Source organism: Vitis riparia, chromosome 14 (genome assembly GCF_004353265.1).
Source record: "Vitis riparia cultivar Riparia Gloire de Montpellier isolate 1030 chromosome 14, EGFV_Vit.rip_1.0, whole genome shotgun sequence".
Classification (NCBI taxonomy): domain Eukaryota; kingdom Viridiplantae; phylum Streptophyta; class Magnoliopsida; order Vitales; family Vitaceae; genus Vitis; species Vitis riparia.
In genome coordinates this window covers 6,590,837-6,595,393 of record NC_048444.1, presented here as the reverse complement: position 1 = coordinate 6,595,393, position 4,557 = coordinate 6,590,837, and the positions used below count along the sequence as shown (strand labels likewise).

The window sequence follows — 4,557 nt, the reverse complement described above, 5'->3', positions numbered from 1 at the left end:
TCTTCTAGGATATACTTGGTTTCTGGGAAATATTAAAGAGGAAAAAAAAAGTTAAAAGTTATTTAATTATGATATGAAAAATATAAATAAAAAAATCAAATATAATAAATTAGTGAGAAATTTATATATTTTTTAATTATTTAATTTTTATATTAAAAAATTAAAATAAATAAAATAAATTTAAAGTAATATATAAAAATAATTTATCATTCTTAAATTTATTTATTTATTTTATTTTATTTTACTTTTTTTTTAGTGTAATTTTATTGTATTTGGTGGGGATGCATGAAAAGATAATCAGATGCTGTAGGGCCTCCGAGTTTATGATCAATGCAGTACTGCACCTCCACCGCGCACTAGCCAATGTGGACTGTTTCCACTCTTAATTACCCAAATGAGACGTTTGGATCTGATTGGGAAAATTCAACGACTTCGGGGGTTCTACTTCTAGTTCTACAAGCCACTCGCCGACCCACGGCTTTTATAAGTCGTGTCTAAGTCTTCCATTGGCGCATTGATTACTCAATACCCATTTGTCATTATCTCTATGTCCCTCTCTGCTTGAGTTCTTCTCACCCAGTATTTTTACGTAGGAAATGCCCGGTGCTAATATAAAAGCATAGTCCTTCCCTGCTTCTGTGTGATAAAAGCAGCTTCTCCTCTCCATGATTTAACTTCCTCTCTTCTTCCCTAATATCTCTCCATTGCAAAAATTGGGGCCTTCATCTGCCACCATGAGGAATACTGGCCACAGATGCCTCTGTTTAATCATTCCATCCATTCTCACCCCTGTCTATCTCTTTATCTTCCTCCACTACCTCACCATCCCCATCCCCATCGCCGGTTACACTTACACCCCTACAGAAAACTTCGCCATTAATTGTGGCTCCGCCGGAAATAGGCAAGAATTGGTCAGGAACTGGACGGGCGACGTCGATTCCAAATTCTCCCCTTCGGAAAAGGGCAAGCTATCAAGAACATCTCCCGCAGCCCAACAACCTTCTGAATCGGTTCCCTATTCCACAGCGCGGCTATCTCGCAATGAGTTCACATACTCATTTCCCCTCACAGCCGGCCAGAAATACATTCGCTTGCACTTTTATCCATCTTCATACGGGGAGTTCGACAGATCTAAAGCTTTTTTCTCGGTCAAAACCGGTGGTGGCTACACTCTTCTTAGCAACTTCAGTGCTGCCCTTGCTGCTGATGATCTTGGTACTTCAACGATAGTGAGAGAATTCTGTATCAACTTCAACGAAGAAGGTGAGAAGCTGAATATAACATTCACTCCCACTGCGGGTGCAGATGCATACGCTTTTATTAACGGAATTGAAATTGTCTCCATGCCCGACTATCTCTACTACACTTCTCCACAAGATGGAGAGTTTAAGTTTATCGGTCAACAGAGTTCATTTTCCGTTGAAACCGACCATGCTCTGGAAAATGTATACCGACTAAACGTAGGTGGGCAAATTATTTCGCCCAAGGATGACACCGGCATGTTCCGTACTTGGGATAAAGACGATGAATACTGCGTGAAACTAGCATTTGTACCCGCCAACACCAGCATTAATCTCAAATTCACCAAAATATCAAATTACACGGCACCTCTTGATGTCTACCGCACCGCCCGGACCATGGGAAACAACAAAACTGAGAACATGGGATACAATCTTACTTGGGTTTTGCCTGTGGACTCTGGTTTTAGTTACCTGCTTAGATTACATTTTTGCGAGTTCCAACCAGAGATCCAGGAGCAGCAGGACAGGGTGTTCACGATTTTCATAGCTAACCAGACGGCAGAGAATCATGCAGACGTGATCACATGGAGCACGGGAAACGGAGTTCCCATATACAAAGATTATGGGGTAATGATGACCCCAAGCCAGGGAAGTAACAAAAAACAAATCCTCTCCATACAACTGCATCCTAACCCGGATTATGAAACCGTTTACAATGATGCAATCCTCAACGGAATCGAGCTGTTCAAACTCAGCAATTCTGAAAACAGCCTCGCCGGGCCCAATCCAGACCCACTGGAGGCTCCTGCCCCATCACCGCCTGCGCAGTCTACCTCACCCAAGGGTAACAAAACAAAGCTTATCGCGATTTCCGGTAGCGTGGTCGCAGGCCTAATCGCGCTCTCTGTTATAGTTCTCTTTATTGTCTGGCGAGGAAGGAGAGTAAGAGACTCCGAACCCAGCGATGGAGGATCATGGTGGGGCCAATTTTCTTATACCTCGGTGAAGTCCACGAAGACCAGCCGCTCATCTCTGCCCTCCGATCTGTGCCGTCACTTCACTCTGCAAGAAGTCAAGGTGGCCACTAACAACTTCGACCAAGTCTTCATCATCGGCGTCGGAGGCTTTGGGAACGTGTACAAAGGGTATATCAACGGCGGAACAACACCGGTGGCAATCAAACGGTTGAATCCAGAGTCACAGCAGGGGGCCCAGGAATTCCAGACTGAGATCGAGATGCTTTCCCAGCTCCGCCACCTTCATCTGGTATCTCTAATCGGCTACTGCAACGACGATCGCGAGATGATCCTCGTGTACGATTACATGGCCCACGGCACTCTCCGCGATCATCTCTACAAATCAGATAATCCTCCATTGTCGTGGAAGCAGAGGCTCGAGATTTGCATTGGCGCAGCTCGAGGGTTGCACTATCTTCATACAGGTGTGAAGCACACGATCATTCACCGGGATGTGAAGACAACCAACATCCTGTTGGATGAGAAATGGGTGGCCAAAGTTTCGGATTTCGGATTGTCAAAGATGGGCCCTACCAGCATGTCGAACGCCCACGTCAGCACAGTGGTGAAGGGTAGTTTCGGGTATTTGGACCCAGAGTATTACCGGCGGCAACAGCTAACGGAGAAATCCGACGTGTACTCATTCGGTGTGGTGCTGTTTGAAGTACTGTGCGCGAGGCCACCCCTGAATCAGACGGTGGAGAAAGAGCGGGTGAGTCTAGCACAGTGGGCCCCGGCCTGCTATAGAGATGGGAAGCTCGAACAGATCGTTGATCCTTTTTAAAGGGTAAGATAGCGCCGGACTGTCTGCAGAAGTTTGGGGAGATCGCAGTGAGTTGTTTGCAGGATCAGGGGATCGAACGGCCATCCATGAGCGATGTGGTGTGGGGCCTTCAATTTGCAATGCAGCTACAGGAGAGCGCGGAGCAGGAGATGGAGAAGAGTAGGTCGTGGAGAAAAGTGAAGGACGAAGAAGCCCCACTGAAGGCCTCCATTACTGATGATAGTGACGATTTGTACGTGTTAACTAGTAATAGTAATAGTGGAGGCACGTGGGATTGGAAGAGCAGTGGGGTAATGATGCCATGTAGCGGAGAAGAAAAAAGTTCAACCAGTTGTGCATCTAATGCGCTGATGTCAGGTGCCGTGTTCTCTGAGATCCTGAACCCAAAGGGGCGATGAGATGCATCCGTCTCCACATCTCCATCTCCCTTTATCATGATGCCGCCTCTCCAATTTTTAATTAGCATAAAGTAAGTTTTATGAAATTTAGACTGTACTGGGTTGTTGAAAATTGTAATTTTCTTTTTCAATAGCATATGAAAAGATGAAAATTCAAATCAAACATGGCCTACTATATAGGACAAGACATCTTTTTAAATGTTGACGAAGAGGAAGCCGAGAGAGACTAGTCGCTGAATAATGAGACTGGTGGGACGTCACTTTCACGTCGAAGCTTGTGGAAGGAAACAAAAAAAGGCATACACTTTTTGTGTAGGTGGGAGATAAGCTATTTCTTAAAGGGAGGTTGGGATGAAGTTTACAGGTGAAAAGGTTCAGGTGCTAAGATTTTGAATGGGGCATAAGAGATATAATCTGACCATTTCTCTTTTATTCTTTTTGCCTTTTTTCCTTTTACTTTTGAACTTAAGTTTACACTGCTACTAGTCTTCTTTTTTTCGCTTATTCGATGAAATTTGGAGGTTTATTTATTTATTTATTATTTATTAAAAAAAGACTACCAAACAGAATATCTATAAATTTGATTGAAAAATTTAGTATGATAATTTTTAAAACTTAACTTTATAATATTTTTTCTAAGAAAATTTGACATTCAAATGATTGACTCTATATTACAAATACATTTTTTAGTTAAACAATTTGTTATTCTACTTGTTTTCTCATAAATATAATGATAATTATAAATATTTATATACTAAGATAACTTTCAAATATCATCAATTAATAATATAATAGAATTAGAAATATTACTTTTACTATTATAACAATCTATTACTATTTTTGAGTTACTTCAATCTCTAGGCTTAAAAACCCGTAGTTCTTAGCAGCTAACATGTTATCTCTTAAAGTCACATATTCTAAAATAATTATTGAAACATTGCATATATGCCTAATTACAACCATTTTTATGATTCCATTAGAGTCTCTAATAACCCATCCTAATGCACTTTTAATTTCTATCTTTAAACCATTAAAATTTAATTTTAATATTCCATTAATTGGAGGAATCCATTGAATCCATTTTTAAATCATTTGAGGGATGTTGCATCATTCATTTT

At 41.4% G+C, this 4,557-nt stretch overlaps 1 pseudogene; it reads left to right on the top strand.

The window, feature by feature from the left end:
- The first annotated feature begins 606 nt into the window (after positions 1–606).
- Positions 607–3,940, top strand: LOC117930864 (annotated as a pseudogene).
- The last annotated feature ends 617 nt before the right edge of the window (positions 3,941–4,557 follow it).